Consider the following 20,004-nt stretch of genomic DNA (forward strand, 5'->3'; position numbering starts at 1 on the left):
CATACTCAATCCACATACAGTCACTTACATATCCACTAGCTCACCCATACAGATATTTACACAGTCTCTAACTCACTCAAAGAGCCACTCACACAGCCCCTCACTCAGTCATTCATATACCACTACAACTACTTAGAAAACCACTCACTCACACATATACCTACTCACACATTTGCTTGTTTACCCATACAGCTACACAGAAACCCACTCATTCAGTAAAGCAGCTAAAGACACAGCCAGTCACCCAACTGTACAGGCACTCACACAACCACTCACATAGAAATAGAGTCACACACATATCCACTCACATGGCATACATTATAAATACTATCACTGATCATTAGCTCTAGAAGAGTACTAATTTAACTTATGCAATCCCTTCCTAATGTATCTCTAACTCAAGTAAATATTTATGACACGTACACAGACTGCATGATGTCCTCAGTGATGTCACTGACCATGTCATGACTGATATAATATGTGAGTTCATAAACAGTGCATTCAGTACCTAACTGTAACATCCATCATGTATCCCTTGTTTTTCAATGAAAAAAAAAAAAAACAATTTATATTATATATATATATATATATATATATGTATTAGATATTTTTATATATAAATATTTATATATCATTTTTTTCTTTTTTTAAATTAAAAAAAAACAAAGGTTTCAGTGATGTTATAGTTAGGCTCACATTTTAAACATACAAAACCACAGAAATGCATGTGTTATAGTTAGAGTTATCTCAATTAACTATAACTTATGCCCCTCGCATTGAATTAGATTGAAGCCCCAGGGAGGTGCCGGTCCCCAGGGCTGTAGGGGGCCACACAGCCCCTGCATACAATTACATTGAAGCCCCAGGGAGGTGGTGGTCTCCCAAACTGCAGGTGGCTGCACAGCCCCCAGCATAGATTTACATTAGAGCCCTCGGGAGGTGGTGCCCCCAGAGCTGCAGGGAGCCCAGGTGGCCTCTCCTTTACAATTCATGAAAGCCCAGGAGAGGTGGTGGTTTGTGGGGCTCTGGGGGGCTGGGTGCCCCCCCATTAAAAATAACAATTCCCCCAGGACTTGGCCCATATGGGGACTTCATAATTATGAAGAATGGGAGTCCCAGCTTCATTTTTCTTTTCTCCAGATCCACTGCGATTCACAGCGAAAAATAAAAATAACATGCGTTTTAGCCCTGGGGATGTCCCTTTGGTACCCCTGCACCAGAGCTAAGGGTCAGGGTGTCCATCTCCTGGTCCCTTTTCTTTATCTTTAACCTTCAGCCGAGTTCCAGCATGGCTGCCAACACTTCGGAAAGTGGCAGCCAATCAGATCACAGCACGAGATCAGGAGGGGTCGCGAATCCCTTGCATCCCTAAATATGCAAATTTGGAGTTTCTTCTATTTCTCAAAAACTCCTGAATGGATTTACACCAAATGAAAAAGGCCTCTTTCTGGACTAAGAGCTTCCTTTCTGCCAAATTTATTGTAATTCTGTCCAGTGGTTTGAGCGCTATTGCTGTTCAAAATCCTTTCAGAAAAATGAATAGAGAAAACACATTTTTGGAACCCCCCTTTTTTTCCCAGCCCCTGCTTGACGGATCACCTCTAACCTTTCCAGACAGCAGCTGAAGTGAGCCTAAAAAATTTTGGGAAATGTTCGTGAAGATTCGTCAACCAACATTAAAGCTAATAGCAAAGCAAAAAACTACAAAAACCAGGTCCTAACTCTATAACTACCTAGTGGTGACTCGGTGACTATATATATATATATATATATATATATATATATATATATATATAGAGAGAGAGAGAGAGAGAGAGAGAAAAAACAGCCACTGACCAAGAGCAATAGCAGGGTGATTTATTGATATTACTTCCACTGACGCCAGAGAAAGACTGTTAGGTTGAAATGCATTGGGTGGAAGTACCTGAATAAATCACCTTGCTCTTGCATTTGGACTGTGGCTGTTCTTTTTACAAAAGGAACTGTTTGTGAGTATTAGTTGGGCTACCCAAGCCAGCAGCAGAAAGCCTCCGGCAGTCATTGGAGGTTCCTGGACTGCATTGCTTTGTACATAGTTCAATTTAGCCATTCATATTAATGGCAAAGCCACCACTTCCCTTCATGATATATGTAAGTCTTCCCTAAGGAGGACATTTTGAGCCCTAAGGGAATGTATTATTAAGTTGAACATGTATGTTTTTACGTGTCTTAAACAGCAAAATTCCTAAAGTTGTCATTTTGCTGTGGAACCGTTAGCACCCATTAGCACCCAGGTTTGCAAGTTGACACGTTAGCCTGGCAAACGTCTGAATGGGGCTACTTAGTTGGGCACTGCAAGGTATCAGATTATTCATAGCATTAGACCCAACCTGATGCCCAGATCAAATTGAATGTCACTATTAAATTAATGCAACTCTTAAAATGTTGCCAATCTGTGTCCCAGCTGGTCCAGTGGCCTCACACAGGCACTGGCCAATAGACAGCTTTATGCCTTCCTGGGGATTAGTGTGAACATCTCCCAGGCTTATGACCAATAGCAGCTTACTGCAGGGTGAGATTTTACATCCCCTTAGCAGGAAGCCACTCTGGGTGTTAGCCCAAAAGGAGACCTTCAACGGAGAAGTCGGGTTTGGTGGGCAAATGGTGATAACTCTCCCAAGGGGATACTCTTTGCTCAGGTAGACAGGCTAGATACAGGGACAGAGAGAGAAGGCAAGTGCCCAAACAGGTTTTCAGATGGGCATGTAGCCCCCCGGCTAGCTGCACCTCTAGGATGGGCTACCAAGCTCCTCAAAATTGAGGAAAGGTTCAGGCATTTTGAGAGTGGCGAGAATAATGCAATCTAAGATTACCAGATGCCACACCTAGCCGGAAAGTCATCACCAAGAGGGAGGGAACTTGGTAGCACATTGGCTAGTGAGCACATTGTCCTATCAGGGCCCTTTCTCAGGATGAATATGGCACCCCTGGTACCCTGCACCTCAGATCACATTAAAACTGGAACAAGGACCCAAGAAGGTCTGTACTGCTGACCCCTGGACTGCAAAAGGAGAGGCTGCACCATCTGCTGGACTGCACCCGCTGCACCTTGGGCTAGGGAAGAGAAAACTGTGCCTGTGGCTCCTGTCTTGGCCCTAGACCAAAGCAGTGACTCCAAGAGTCATTTGACTGACCCCCGGAACCAGTTCCAGGGACAAAAGAGCCGAGTAGCCCAAACCAGCAATTTATTAGCCACTTCAGGACACTACCCACTGATTGCAACTGGGAATCCCAAGAGAAAGATTCTCAAAGGCCAAAACTTGCACCCGAGTCAGCCAGACCCATTAGTCCTACCGTTGTGGCACAGGATGTAGGAGGCTGGCCTGGTTTGTAGTAGCTACCCCAGGTACTTGCACCTTAGAACAGGTCCAGTTACCTCTTATTAGTGAAATGTAGTCAGTGTCTAGAAGCCAGGCTGTCTAGCAGAAGCTGTAGGCAGAGCAGCCAAGGTTGAACTAGGAGACATGCAAAGCTCTTGCAATACCACTGTTGTCACACAGTACTCACACACGTGAAAGACAATACTCAGTGTTACTGAAAATAAAGTCCAGACTGGTTGTCCAAGAGAAACACTAGCCTATGCCAAAGGATTTTGCTGTGACTGCCCTTATCAGAGATCCATAGCCCAGCAGCAGCTGGACTTCTACAGTCTCAAAGAGGACTTCATGGGACCTGACCTCTGTGGCCAATGTTGCCCCACACAGCTCTATAACTGAAGAATCACCAAAAAGGCACCTCCTTTAACAAAACAACATCCGGAGCATCCTTGAGCATCTTCAACTCCTGTATCATTAGCATCAGGAATCTTCAAAATTCTGTATCTCTGGAACCCTCAAGTGGATTTTGATCATCTTGAACTCTAAAAACTCACAAAAATCTATTTTTATAAATTGGTGTGGTGTTTCTTTCATGTTGTGTGACCTTCTTGTTTTGTTGTTTGGTACTGCTAAATGCTTTACACTAAGTTCCTTTGTGCCATCCTAGTTAAATTCAAAGCCATAGTTACTCAGGGTTGAGCTTATGGTTACTCAAATAAACCTGACTTGGCTTGACAGTTTTTTCAAGTGTATTCCATGGCAAAGCCTCACAGCCATACCATGTAATACATCCAAATCCTCACAATACCTCATTATTAATTTAGCTTCCCACACTGTACCCCTGCAAACCTAGGATCTGACAAAATATTTGTAAAATAAATACAAATTCCGAAAATTCTATAGTTAAAAATCAATTGAAAAAATAATTATTAATCACTGTAATTTTTTTTTAGATTATTTATTACCTAGTTTAAGTCTCACCCTATCCCCCGACAGACCCAACAACCTGTCACAACTACTATACATTATTATTAAAAATGAATTTTAAAAAATCGAAATCTCTTAAATTTACAAGCAGGATTTTAAAAACAATTAATAAAATGTATATAAACAACAATAGCACATCAAATTAACACATCAAGTTAAACACATTAAAATATGTAAAATCATATGTTTTACCACTATATTAGTGAAAATATTATTGAAAAGCTTAATATTATTTACTATCTTATTAATTACCTCAACAAATGATATTCTTGTCAACAATATGTGTGCATCATAATATATAATTTGTGATATGTCTGTCTCCTGATAATTTGTAATCAATATTTTATCCAAACACTGGGGATCAGCCAACGGTGAGAACAAAGATGCAACAGGATTTTGGGCTTGCATAAAGGAAATGATGAATTTTTATCACCACTAACCTTAGGTATATTCACAAACGTTTTATTGACTAATAATACTGTGACAAAAGATATGGTTACAGCGCTGAAGAAAGGAATGGGTTTTTGTCCTACTGATGGTTTTGATTTGTATAAATTGAAAATTGAAAATTGATATTTTTAAATGTGTTTGCAAATACAAACTCAAAAATACTTTAGTGTGAATCCTCCACGTGAAGCAACCAACTCTGACTTGAGCCATTTATCGATCCAGGATGCATAAGCTACATTCTGCAGCACACATAGAAAGAGGAAAAAGCCTCTCATGATTGTTTTTGTGCAGGAAGGTGCACCTTCCTGCACAAAACAATACTGCATCCAGGGTGCCTGTATTGGCGCTAGGCAGTGAAAAGGGCGCCAGCACAGGGGGAAAGGACAGAATTCCCTGGATTGGATAAATAGGTCACATATCTGTCCTTCCGTTGTGGCACAGGGTGTAGGAGGCTGGCCTGGTTTGTAGTAGCTACCCCAGGTACTTGCGCCTTAGAACAGGTCCAGTTACCTCTTATTAGTGAAATGTAGTCAGTGTCTAGAAGCCAGGCTGTCTAGCGGAAGCTGTAGGCAGAGCAGCCAAGGTTGAACTAGGAGACATGCAAAGCTCTTGCAATACCACTGTTGTCACACAGTACTCACACACGTGAAAGACAATACTCAGTGTTACTGAAAATAAAGGTACTTTAATTTAGTGACACAAGGCCAAAATACTTAGGAGACTATACTCCTGTAGGAGGTAAGTAAATTACACAATATATACACTAGTAACGAAAAACAGATAAGTACGCAGTAAGAAAACAGTGCAAATAGTGAAAATCACAATAGGTTGCAACTGGCCTAGAGGGAAACACAAACCATATACTAAAATAATGGAATGCAAAATTTGTTTTCCCACCTAGGCAAGTGTAGTGTGTAGAGGGGTGCTGGGAGTGTAAGAAAACACCAAAGGTAAGTAAAGTACACCACCCCAGAGCCCAGGAAAGCAGGAGCAAAACACAGCAAGTTTCCTAAAACACTCTAGAAATCATGATAGAAGACAGTGCAAGAACCAGAAGAGACTGCAAGACACCAACAATGGATTCCTGGACCTAAAGACCTGTGGAAGAAGGGGACCAAGTCCAAGAAGCACTGAAGAGTCCAGGGAGAACAGGAGCCCCTGCTAACCCGAATGAAGGTGCAAAAGAAGAACTACCGGTGAGAAGAAAAAGTCAGTATTGCACCAAAGTAAATAGATGTGGATTCCTGCTTGGTGCAGAAGATGTCCCACACTGGAAGTATGAATGCAGTCTGGTTTGTGTCACTGGATTCCACCAACAAGCCCTGGTAAACACAAAGCAAGGGGTTCTTGAAAAGTGGCGCTGCCTGGGTCCAGGGAGGACTAGGTTGACTCTACCCAGGATGGAGAGACAGAGGGGGGCTCTCAGCAACTCAGAGAGCCCTCAGAAGACCAGTCAGCTCACACAGGAGTTCCACAGCATGGGGACAAAGAAGGTGCAAATTGAGGCCCACGCAGCATGACACAAAGGATTCTCACGCCGCCAGAGAACCACTCAGAAAGCTGTGTGTTGCAGGACAGAGGGCTGGGGGTCTAAGCTGTGCTGTGCACAAAGAACTTCTTGGAAGGTCGCACACAAGCCTTGGTAGCTGCAAGTCACACGGTGCACGGGGGTACTGTCTTGCATGGAGAGTCAAGCTCTTACCTCCACCAAAATTGGACAACTGGACATTGGGACTGTCGGAGTTGCTTTAGTCCATGACCTGTGTCACTGGATCCATGCCTATCATCTGGAGAGGGGACCCAAGCCACCGGTCATCGCTGCAGAGAGGTGCCTGCTGAAGCAGGGAAGTGACTCAGTCACTCCACAGGAGATTCCTTCAGTTCTTCTGGTGCAGGTTGAAGACAGGCAGTCCTTGCAGCGTGCACAACCTGGAAACTATTGCAGTTGCTGGCAGGAGCTGAAGTTACAATGCTGCAGAAGTTGTCTTTGCTTCTTTGTTGCAGCTTTGTAGAGTTTCTAGAGCAGTCAGCGGTTGATCCATCGGTAGAAGATGAAGTAAAGGATGCAGAGGATCCCTGCTGGAGTCTTGCAATCCAAATCTGAAGAAACACCCAGATAAGACACTCTAAATAGCCCTGAGAGGGGGGTTGATTATATAACCATGTAAGCACCTATCAGGAGGGGTCTCTGACATCACCTGCTAGCAATGGCTACTCAGATGCTCCCAGAGTTCCCTGACCATCCTGAAAACATGATGGCAGAACCCAGGGACACACTGGAGGAGCTCTGCACACCACCCATGGGGTGATGATGGACAGGGGAGTGGTCACTCCCCTTTCCTTTGTCCAGTTGTGGACCAGAGCAGGGACTGGGGGTCCCTGAACTGGTGTAGACTGGATTATGCAAGGAGGACACCATTTGTGCCCTTCAAAGCATTGTCCAGTTTTGCACCAGAGCAGGGACTGGGGGTCCCTGAACCGTTGTAGAATGGATTATGCAAGGAGGGCACCAGATGTGCCCTTCAAAGCATTTCCAGTGGCCTGGGGAGGCTATCCCTCCCAAGCCTGTAACACCTATTTCCAAAAGGGAAAGGGTGCAACACCCCTCTTGCCAAGGAACTCCTTTGTTCTGCCTTCCTCAGCTCAAGCTTCTCAAGCAACAGGAGGGCAGAAACCCGTCTGTGAGGAGGCAGCAGCCTGGGCTGCCTGGAAACCATCAGAAGGCTGTAATGGCAATACTGAGGGTCCTCTAAGGAGCCCCCAGAGTGCATGGAATCATACAGCCAATGCTTGCAAAAGCCTTGGGGTATGATTCCAACATGTTTGATACCAAACATGCCTATGGACGGAGTTACCATTATGTAGCGGGACATAGGTAGTGCCCTATGTCCAGTACACATGTAAAATAGCATCCCTGCACTCACAAAGTACGGTAATGGGCCTGGAGTTCATGGGAGAACCTCTACTAGTACAAGGGTGCCCCCACTCACAGGTACTTTGCACCTTGCCATAGGGGTGAATTATAAGTGACCTGGTACAGTGAAAAATGAAAGTGAAAGGGTGCTTGCATCTTTTCACGCAGGCTGCAATGGCAATCCTGCAGAAGCCTTTGCATGGGCTCCCTATGGGTGGCAAAATATATGCTGTAGCCCATAGGGATCCCTTGGAGCCCCAATGCCCTAGGTACCAAGCTACCAAATATTAGGGACTTATAAGGGGGTACCAGCATGCCCATTGTGGGTGAAATACAGAGTTTTGCGAGAGGGAGAGCATAATCACTTGGGTCCTGGATAGCAGGATCCCAGTGAACACAGTCAAGCACACTGACATCAGGCAGAAAAAGGGGGTAACCATGCCAAGAAAGAGGGTGTTTTCCTACATAACTCCCCCAAATGAGGGACAAGAAGGCTAACCTTGCCCATATGAGTCTTCCTTGTCCAAGTGGAAATATCTGGAGAGGCCATCTGCATTGGAGTGGTTACTTCCAGGTCTATGTTCCACTGTAAAGTCGATATCCTGTAGGGAAATGGACCACTTCAACAATTTTGGGTTTTCTCTTCTCATCTGCTTGAGCAATAAGAGAGCTTTGTGGTCTGTCTGAACAATGAAGTGAGTACGAAAGAGGTATGGTCTCAACTTCTTCAAGGTCCAGACCACAGCAAAGGCCTCCCTCTCTATGGCTGACCAATGCTTTTCTCTGGGGGGTCAACCTTCTGTTGATAAAAGCAACCGGTTGATCCCGACCCTCTGTATTAAGTTGTGAGAGAACTGCCCCAAACCCTACCTCTGAAACATCAGTCTGGACTATGAATGTCTTGGAGTAGTTTGGGCTCTTTAGAACAGGTGCAGAGCACATGGCTTGTTTGAGTTCCTCAAAAGCTTTCTGACAGGTGGCTGTCCATAATACCTTTTTAGGCATTTTCTTGGAGGTGAGGTCATTAAGAGGGGCAACAATGGAGCCATAGTTCTTAATTAACCTCCTGTAATACCCAGTAAGACCTAAGAAGGCTCTGACCTGGGTTTGTGTGGTAGGGAAGTCCAATCCAAAATTGTTTGGATCTTCCCTTGTAGTGACTGAAATTTTCCTCACCTATTAGGTGTCCCAGATAAACCACTTTCCCCCGCTCTATTCGACACTTTGAAGCCTTGATAGTAAGGGCTGATTTCTGCAGACCCTCTAAAACATTCCAAAGGTGGACCAGGTGGTCATCCCAGGTGGAGCTAAAGACAGCTATATCTTCTAGATATGGTGCACTGAAGGCTCCTAGACCTTGGAGGACAGTATTCACCAACCTCTGAAAAGTGTCAGGTGCATTTTTCAGACCAAAGGGCATTATTGTAAATTGGTAGTGCCCTACAATGGTTGAAAATGCTGTCTTTGGTTTAGTTTCTTCTGACAACTTAATCTGTCAATAGCCGGCAGTAAGGTCAAAAGTGGTAAGATATTTGACAGATGTCAATGTATCTATGAGCTCATCTGCCCTTGGGATAGGATGAACATCTGTTTTAGTTTCTGTATTCAGCCCTCTATAGTCAACACAAAAGCTCATCTCTCTTTTCCCATTTTGAGAGTGTGGTTCTGGGACTAGTACCACTGGGCTAGCCCAGAGGCTATCTGAGTGCTCAATAACTCCCAGGTCAAGCATCTTTTGCACCTCTGCTTTGATGCAGTCCCTTACATGATCAGGTTGCCTTTAGATTTTACTATTGATAGGCAGACTGTCCCCTGTATCAATGCTGTGTTCACTCCATGTAGTTTGTCCAGGTATTAGGGAAAACAGTTCAGAGAACTGTCCCAGGAGATTTCTGAAATCTTCCTTCTGAGACTCAGAAAGGCAATCTGCTAAGACTTGATGTGTGGTCCACTCCATTTATTTTGGAGTGCGCTGGGTGCAACAAGCTGCAGGACCCACACTTTCTGCCCAGGTTGGTACACAGCACAGTCAGGACAGCCTTCTGGTCATGTCATTGCTTTTACCATTCTCAGCTTTCCTAAAGGTTCTTACTGGCCTTCTTCATATACTCAGCCATTCTTGATCTGAGGCCAAGTACATTGTCCAATATATCTTGTTTAGGGGGCTGCATGGGTTGTTCCCAACCCTCTTTCAATAGAGCAAATGAACCCCTAACAGAGTGACAAAAGAGGAGTTGAAAGGGGCTGTAGCCCACTCCTTTTTGGGGTACCTCCCTGTAGGCAAAGAGGAGTCATGGTGTAGTGTGGTTAGTTTTACGTATCCTTTGCGCGTTAGCTTCAGGCTTTAGGCCTTTGTGCACTTTGCCCTGGATGTGTTTTATTCATTTGCTTGCAGCTTAGAGCCTCTGTGCACTTTGCTCTAAATGCTTTTTATTAGGCATCGTACTGTTATTTTTCATATAGCCAGTTCTACGGTTTTGTTTTTTATTTATATCACACTGTTTAGCCTACTTCAGCACTGGAGTTCTCCATAACACATTTCTGTTCACTCTGTGCTTCAGTCAAGGATACAGTCTGGTACATTGCCGATAGACGTGGTAGGAGTTTAGACTTGGCATTCCTGCGTAGGGACATTTTGTGATCACGCTGACATGTTAGTTATAAAATAACTTCCTTGTCCCAATATACAAAAGAGGGAGATTCCGACCAGGGAACCACAACTAGACACTGACTGCCTCGTTGCAGATGCTGAACCAAGATCACAGGCCTTTGCTCAGGTATGAGGGCTGATGTCTCCCCAGTGATAAACCTGGTAGACATGAAGTTGCTACCCCTGTCTGATACTACCTCTTTTGGGAAAACCCAACCTAGAAAAGATTCCCAGGATAGCTTTGGCCACTGCAGGAGTTGTAGTGGTCTTAAGAGGTATGGCGTCTGGATACCTGGTGCATGGTACACCAGTGCACCAGTCCCACCAGTATAAACCTGCTTCCAGAAGCTGTGAGAGCGTCTAGGGGGCCAACAATATCAATCCCTACCGTTTCAAAGGATACCCCAACCCCTGGCAGTAGGATTAAGAGGGCCTTTGGGGTGCCACCTGTCTTGCTACTGGCTTGACAGGTGACACAAGAGCGACAAAACTCCTTTGTGTCTTCTGACATGTGAGGCCAGTGAAAGTGAGGGACCAGTCTGTTCCAAGTTTTACTTTGCCCCAGGTGACCAGCAAGGGAAATGGCATGGGCTAAGGTCAACAAAAACTCTCTGTGGTGCAGAGGGATGACCAATCTTCTGGTGGCACCAGGTTTGAGTTGCCCAGTTTCTTAATACAGGAGGGTGTTCTCCCAGTATACCCTGTGGGTGCCACTGACATCCCCTGCTTCTTCTTTGACAGCTTGCTGTCTCAGACCCTCAAGTGTGGGGCAAGTTTGCTGAGCCACACTTAACTCCTTCCTGGCAGGCCCCCCTGCACCTAAGAGTTCAGCTGTGTCAGCTTGAAGCTCTTCAGGTGTAGGTTCTGTCCAAGGAGTGGATTCCTCCTCCTCAAACGAGGACTCATAATTCGAGGGAGGGATAGGGGATCATTTCTTATCCTTCCTAGCCCTGCTTTTGGGAAGCTCTTGGTCCATATTTACAGGATCCAAGTTTCCTTGTTCTCTTTGCTTTTTGGCCTGAGTCCTTGTCAAAGCAAGGATATGCCCAGGAATGCCCAGCACATCTGCACACCTGCTGGTGATCATTTTGTGTGCCTTTAAAGCATACGTTTAACACCTGCAGTGCGGGAGACTTTTGCCGGGGACTTAGGCCCAGATTTATGCTGGCCTTGCGCTGCCCCAATGCCACATTAGTGTCATTTTTCTTATGCTAATCTGGCTTTGGAAGAGGAAAAAACCCACACCATATTTACAAAGTGGTGATATGCTTGTATTTGGCCACTTTGTAACCCATTGCACCATATTACACCTGCCCCAGGGAAAATGAATGCCAAGGGGGCATTTCGGTGCTAGGTGGGGCGTAAAAATGACTCAAAGGAATCTATGAGATTCCTTTGAGTCATTTTTATCGGCATGTTTTAACGCCTGCTAAGTGCAGGTGTTATACAGAGGCTCTCATTGATTACAGTGGGCCTCTGGGTGGTTTGCAGGATTAGCGTAATAATTATTTACGCTAATCCTGCAAAGCGCCGGACTAGCGTAAACAATTATGATGCTAGTCACACTATCTACCGGCATGGTGCACCGTATTTTAAATATGGGGCTACCATGGTGGCGTTAGGGGGGTGCTTAGGGGCTCAGGAAAAGTGGTACTGCACTAGGTGCAGCTTTACGTTTCACAAATCTGCCCCTAACTTTCCCAGTGTTCTGTGAGGCTGAGGAGGCCCTGCCATCACTGCTGTACCTGCTGGGAAGCATATCAAATACTATGAAGCACATTTGTGACACGTGGCCCAAAAGAAGCTGGGCTGGGCCATTCCCCTTTACTTCACGGCTGTGGACAGTTCTTCTCCACCACCACCTGGCTGATTCTTCATCTCGCTCCCTCATACCCCACTTGTGGGTTGCCTGTTTAAGGGGAGAAAGTGATATGACTTATGGAGTGGGATTGTCCTCACATAAATAGCTAGCCTATCGATTTACTGTTGCCAGCCCAGCACGTGAGGTTCTGACAGTGGACCGCTTGCTTGGCTCTTCCAAATTTTGCTACACACATGCCCCAAAAAGCACTGTTTTATGTTTGTTGTAAAAGAAGTAACAAAGAGCTTGTTGGTGGCCCTTGATCTCAGTCAATATTCTTGGACTCTGCATTTACATCTTTTTCACAGGATGGGCAAATGTAAAGTATCTCTACAGACACTGGGAGTTAGGTGTAACCCAAAAAGTCTCCAATCCTATTTGTCTCTCTAAGGCCCAGAATTAAGAAAAGTGGCCCTTCACCACGTGAAGCACTGCGTTTCTCATGCTCCCCTAACGACACCATGGTTGTGCCATATTTAAGATATGGTGCACCATGGCAGTATTAGAAACAATAGCATCAACATTTTTGAAGCTATTATGCGCTTTGCTCCACTAGCATCAAACATTCTGCCGTTAGTGGAACAAAGTGCAAGGAGGCCAATTGATCCCAATCACTGTATCCTTTTAACACCTGCAATAAAAATGACGCCCAAAATGGCGCAATAAAAACTTGTAGATTTAATTGCACCATTTTTGCTGGCCTTCTTGCGCTGGAACTCCTCCTTTGCATACATATGCATGGAACATGCATAATGTGGCTCAAAGCGTTGCATGGATTTCCATTACTTTGTCAATATAGCTTGCCGATTTTGCACGCCTAACGTCCCATTAGTGTCAAAATAATTACGGTAATGTGGCGCTAGGCCTTCTTAAATTTGAGGCTAAGTATTCAATCCTTTCCTACCCAACTACAGTGGTAATTAATGATGAAATTAACACATGTGAGGAGAGGTTGGGTATTTGATCTGCCCCCACTGCATCAGTAGTTACATTCCGCTGTTATTCCTGTGGAAACTCCCACGATGCGCCTTGACGTTATGAGCCAAGGTGTTGCAGGAGGTTTTAGCTCATCCCAGCTGGCTATTGCCACAACTGTTTTCGCTGATATTCATCAGTGGAGGCGAAGTTTGGGACCAGGAATTCTCCTGTAGACTGTGGCTCCGAGCACCAAAATGTAAAAAAGGCAAAAGGACAGAACAGCTACTGCACGGAATGGAACTAAGACCAATGACAGACTGGCTCAGCAGTCATCTGCAGAGGATAATGGGCAGAGTCTGCTCAGTGACCACATTGCATATTCAAATCTTAGTGAGTTTGCCCCCAATGTTGCAGTCCATGATAGTGGCAGTGGTTGGTAAATGCCTAGACAAACTTTCAGCACTTGAGGCCAGTTGAAATAAATTATTACAGTTCTGTAAAATCAATCTGTCATTGAAAGGCCAAATTTTGGACACTGTGGCCCTCATTATAACATTGGCGGCAACTGCCGCCTACCGCCACGGCGACGGCCACCAACATACCGTCGCCATGCCATGGCTACCAGCCATTAACCGCATTAAGACCATAGACGGAGTACCACCAGAAGGCTGCCCATATTCCGTCGACAGTCATGCCACGCCATGCAAAACACCGCCTACCGTATCATGTTCCATGATACGGCTTGGCTGTATTTTTATGGCAGATGCTGCTGCTGGCAGCAGCTTTGCGTCCCTTCTCCTGCCGGAGGACCCCCAGTCTGGTTCTCTTAAAGGTGGGGGTGGGGTGTTGTGTGTGGGGTTGTGTGTGTCTGTTTTTGTATGCGTGCATGCAGGTGTGAGTTGTGTGGAATATGTGTGTATATGAATGAATGTGGCTGTACGTGTATGTTGTGTGTTGTGTGTTTTGCATGAGTGTGTGATGCAATGTATGTTAGATTGTGTTGCGGTGTGTGGGACTGTATGTGTGCATTGCTGGGTGGATGTGGGTTTGCGTATGTGTATGAGTGTGGAAGTGTGTACGTGTGGGTGTGTAAATGTGTGGGGGGGTAGGGAGGGGGATGGTTGGGGAGGACTCTGGGGAGGGGGCAGGGGAGACCTCTATCAGTGCCAGGGAACGAATTCCCTGGCACTGATAGTGTCTATCACCATGGTTTTTGTGGCGATAGGATTGCCATGAAAACCATGGCGGTAGGCGGGTCATAATACCGAGGATGGGATTGTGACGACCGCCGGGCTGGAGACCGAAGTCTCTAGCCCGGCGGCTGTTACCACCCTAGCGGTAGGAATGGTACATTGGTGGTTTGGCTTGGGCCAAACCGCCAATGTCATAATTTGGTAAAAGGTACCACCAGCCTGTTGGCAGTACCTTTCACCAATATACTGCCGACCGCCAGTGTTGTAATGACCCCCTGTGTGTCTTGTTGCTGAAGGGGTGGGGCAGGTGATTACAAAGGCTGAGAAAGAGACGTTATTGTGTTCCACAGGTACACATTGTTCATTTAAAGATGGTACCTTAATGCTCCCTACTCACCCACCCACCAGACAAGAACTTTTGACAATGCAAATCATGTGGCCTAGCACCCATAGGCACCCTGAGTTGATAGTACACCAGAAGGACCCGGGGTATAGTAAAGCCGCTATGTCGTTACAAGTGGGGTTGGGTGCTGTAAGTGACAAAGATGGCCCAAAATCTCCTCATGTTGTTTTAAACCTCCCACCTGCCTCAGCGCCTTATGTTTTGGTACTTACCGGGGTCCTTGTTTTAAAACACGGAACCAGGGATGATTATCACAGCCTAACGAATAAAGTGAGTCACTGGTTGTCCCATTTCGGCAATGAGGCCCACAATTTGATGAACACAGTCATCATGGCACGGAGGGTAGATTGGGTGGGACCATGACCCAAAGCCCTCATTGGGGACTGTATTGTTATTAACTTTGATTGCTATTGAGTTGTGACCAAAGTTTTGAATCTTGCCAATCTAATGGCTAGTTCATCTACCAACCAAGCACTGCCCTTGGGATATGTTTACCAACCAATGACTTCCCCAACTCCATCGTGGTCCAGTGTAATCACCAAATGCCACTCTAATAGGAACATGAGACAGCCTTAGCCCACTTTGTCTGATAAACATCAAATAGGTTTGAGGCCTTGGGAGCTGGACTGCTGGATTGACTCTTTGGCACTGAAAAAGAGGTTTATTCAATTGGGGTAGGGCTGGTAATTTGGTCCAGTAGGACATTAACTCAGTTGCTAGATCCCGGGGCCCTGTTGCCTAAGGTGCCCAGTGCTTCTGGTGATGACGCTATCATGTTCTTTGACGCATGATGTTAGTGGGGTTTGTATCAGTACTGAGGGTAGCTCCAGTGGCCAGCCTGTGAAGACACCCGATGTGGTGAACTAATGTGAGACACTCATCCCGGGTGAATTAAAATCACCTATCTTGTACCGGGGGTCACCGAAGGGTAGATCTCTCCACACAGACACTGATGTTGCCTGTAGCTCCCTAGTATCACAGGGAGTCATATTATTAATGGTGTCACTTTTGCAAGTCCCTCTGAGCTGACTCCCTGTAGTATGAATGAGGTCTCCAGTCTTACCAATATTACAGGGAGCCAATTATTACCACTGGTTGTACCCCTGCTAGTGTCCTCAGGTTGGCTTCCTGGAATGTGGCGGGACTAAATAGCAAAAGATATCACCCAGATTGGTTGGTAGACCTTAAGTCATTTGCCATAATTTGCCTACAGGAGACATGGGAGGCTGATGGATCCTTTTTTTCAGTATGGCTAAATGTCTTTTTTTAATCCTGCTGTGACCTCTACAAAGGGACGCCCAAAATGTGACTTGTTAATTCTGGTCCCTCTCTCCTTAAACTGCAGGTTGGAACATTTGGCTATAATTTCACCTAATGTGTAAGTTATTCTGATTTCCACACCGGTGGTCGGTGGTTTTGTTGTGCTGAACTTTAACAATGCAACCAATGTACATACTTTTTGTGATATGCTTTCAGCCCTTAGGGCCCATCTGTTGGACATTGATTCTTGGGGTATCGCAAGAGCTGGATTCACACAAGTGGGTAATTTTAATATACATCTGTGTTCACACTTCTTTACCTTCTGAGATCATATGTATAGTAAAGATACTTTACACCTTCAGTGACCACACTTCATTCCAGTTTGTGTCAATGACCTGTTTGTATGAGCCCCAGTACAAAGTGGCCTTAAACACTTAGATGGAAAGGTGACCGATCAGGGAAGAGAGTAAAGTAGTCTAAGATTGTCTGCGAGGATTTTCTGAAATGTCTTGTGGTTGCTAAGGGTAGATAATTATACTTGTGCTTTGTGCATGCGTATGATGATAATGCATTTCTGAATGCTTACTCTGAGATTAGGGTGGATATTGAAGATAAACTATCTCTTCCCCCATAATTTGTGGTTAGTAACAAACCTTGATGGTTTAACAAAGACTGCTCAATCAACCATCAATTGTTAATGTCTGCACTCAAAACTCACCCCAAAGATTGGCGCTTAATATCTTGTAGAATTATTAGTTACAAGAAGGTGCTTGAGCGGAGGAAGAGGGAACTTAGTGAGGACACTTTGTGTGATCTTGTGAAGGCCCCAACTAAGGCTGACTGCGGCTGAGTTTGGGAGACAGTTAATTGCCCATTATTTAATGGCAGTGGAGCCCATGCCATTTCTTCCCATATCCTCCCTGAGAAGTGGATTGAACATTATGAGGGCATTTATTGTCTTTTGGATTGTGATGTCTCTCACGAGTCCCTGGCCCTTACAACACATCAGTGTAATTTAGCATTCAAAATGGAGGAGGTTATGTTAGTGTCAACACCAGGACAGTGTGCGCTCTACGGGCAGCATAATGCAAAACGACAAACCTTATGCAATGTAATAATTCATGCATTATGTGTTGATATTTTATATTAACCTTTTGCATTGCAGGTATTTATCTTGAAATGTCATTAATGCTGTTTGTAATGTATTGTTCATTTTCAAGGCTTTGCTGCAGGAATACAGGGTGTGGTTAGGGTGTGGTTCCTATTCTGAGCCTTTCTAGATGCTTTTCCTGCAGCCTGGCTGGGTGTGGCATGTGGGCGGGGCTTGGGTCTATTTAAGGGACCCAGCCCAGCTCCACGTGCTCACTATTTAGAGGTCCCGGTGCAGAACAGCAGCATTTCCCTGACCTCCTGTTCCAGAGGCCTACTTGGGCATTTACCTGGCCCTGTCCTCACTATTTTGCTGATCTTCAAGCAGGGTGGTAAGGCGGAGTTCGGGGTAAGCCCCCGACTCCGTTTCTAGAAGCTTTTGAGTTTTGACCTTGTGATTTACAGTGTGCGTGATTCATTCTTGGCAATTACCCTTGCAGTTCGGATCGGCAGAGTGCGCGATCATTTCGAGGCATTTGAATCTTAATGGTTGAATCAGCAACAGTTGCGTGATTCATTCTTGGCAATTAACCCTTGCAGTTCAGATCGGCAGAGTGCGCGATCATTTTGAGGCATTTGAATCTTGATGATTGAATCGGCAACAGTGTGCGCGATTCATTCTTGGCAATTAACCCTTGCAGTTCGGATCGGCAGAGTACGCGATCATTTTGAGGCATTTGAATCTTGATGTTGAATCAGCAACAGTGAGCACTATTTATTCTTGGCAATTAACCCTTGCAGTTCAGATCGGCAGAGTGCGCGATCATTTCAGGTATTTGAGTCTTGATGCGCAGTCTGGCAATAAGGTGTGCAATAATTTCTGGGCAATTGAATCTTGAAACTCAAACCAAACAGAGTGTGATCCTTCTAGACAAAAAACTTTCTACAGTATCATTCATGAATCATATAGCAGTTTATTCTTTGGGAACGAATGTACTCATTGATTCTTGTTATGACGTAATTGCTATTCTAAGGACTAACTTAAGAGAGTTCAATGTTCAGAGTATATGATTATAAGAAGATGTTATTTTGAAAACGCTCATTTGAAAGTCTACGTAATTCTTCTTTTATAATAATTAATAATTATAATAATAACATTAATTAAAAACAAAGTTCATGAAGATTAATGTGAATAACCTTGCTATTGTGTTCTTAACTCTTCCACAGGTCTCCTTCCCTGCTGTTCCCAACCTAAAACCCCATCCCCCACTTGGTCATTCTTGAACTCTGTGTTATGATAGCTAGTAGAGTTTGGAGCTGCCAAGAGGTGGATGTATTGGGGACAGGCGCAAACCCAAAGGATCGGGTCTCGCTGACAGTTACCAATTGAATGCATGACAGGTCATAAGGCCCCTTGTCCTGATGGCATTCCTGCTGATCTGTTTGAGATGTCATCTAGTTTGTGGGCACCAATATTAACTTGACTATTTAATCTGGTTGTACGCACTGGTCTTCTGAACTCATGGTCCGAGTCCATTATTTTCCCTGTATATAAAAAGAGTTCTAGAGATCGCCTTGGTTGGTATAGGCCCATCTCTTTGATAGACTGGGTCGTCAAGGTGATGAGCAGGGTGATTCTGGAGAGGGCTATGTCAGGGGTGGAGGATGGTCTATTCTTTCATATCTGCAGTGTGGGTTTTGACCAGGTCTGGGCTTGTGTGACCTTTTTCTTTTTTTTTTGCTGATCAACAGGTATACCAGAGTCATTGTTCATTGCATTCATTGATCTATCTTCTACCTTTGATAAGGTGAATAGATCCAAATTTTTGCAGATCCTGTTGGATATGGGCTTTGATACGGACATTTCTTATTTCCTTAGTGAGTTGCACAGGGACTTAAGGGTGCTTGTTTTTTATAACATGGATGGGTCTTGTACCATCTTCTTTTGTCTGAGGAGTGAAGTAAGCCTAGGTTGTGTAATTGCCCATTTCTTGTTCACTTTGTACATTAATGACTTGGGGGCCAGGATTCTTGACAAGCGGGTGGATTGCCCTCAAATAGGTTCCCATCTGATTCCTGCATTGGTATATCCAGATGACAGGTCTTATTGACAAGAACTGCCCTGGGTCTCATGACACTGCTTGATGGTTTTCTACCATATATGAATAGTCTTGACCTTTCTACCAATTACAGCAAATCACAGGTAAGGGAGCTGGAATCTAAAAGGACAAAGTCTATATCATTTCATGTTCAGAGCAATAGGTTGTCCAGAGTCCTGACCTATACTTATTTAGAGGTTATTTTGATGATTGGTCCACCTGGGCCGCTTTGATTAGCCTTGTCTAATTCCATAGGTGCATTTTTTCTTCTCCGCTAGAATTGGTAGCAATCCACTGGGTGCTCTGATTAAGATTTATCAGGCCAAATCAGTCTTGGTAGCTACTTATGGTAATGATGTATATGTAAACTCCAGGGATCGCCAAGTAGAGGAGAATGGGTTTTGTAGGCATCTGTTTGCGGTTCTTGCTTCTACCCCTGCTTTCACATTCCACAAGGAGTTTGGGCAGCCTTATCTGTCAGAACTCACTGCCCTACGACCCCTGATTAGATGGCTTTTCTATCTAGGTACATCCTGAGAACCATCTAAGTAGGGAGATAAGGATTGCTTGGAGTTGGATGGGTAGAGGTCCGTCAAGTTGCTGACGTATATTTGAGACACTTTTGTTAAACTAGGTAGACCTGCCCTGTTTGAGTCAACATCTGCTATTTTGAAGGCAGATATACATTGGACTTGGGACCATTTTTTATTGTGAAGGAAATCTGAGAATGGGGTAAGGAGCTAGAGAAACCCTTGGTTCGAGGATATGAACTGATTGTAACAGGTCCTGCTATTTAACCTTATTTGCGTAGTGTCCTTGATTTT

The sequence above is a fragment of the Pleurodeles waltl genome, chromosome 5 (assembly GCF_031143425.1).
Source record: "Pleurodeles waltl isolate 20211129_DDA chromosome 5, aPleWal1.hap1.20221129, whole genome shotgun sequence".
NCBI classification, from domain to species: Eukaryota; Metazoa; Chordata; class Amphibia; order Caudata; family Salamandridae; genus Pleurodeles; species Pleurodeles waltl.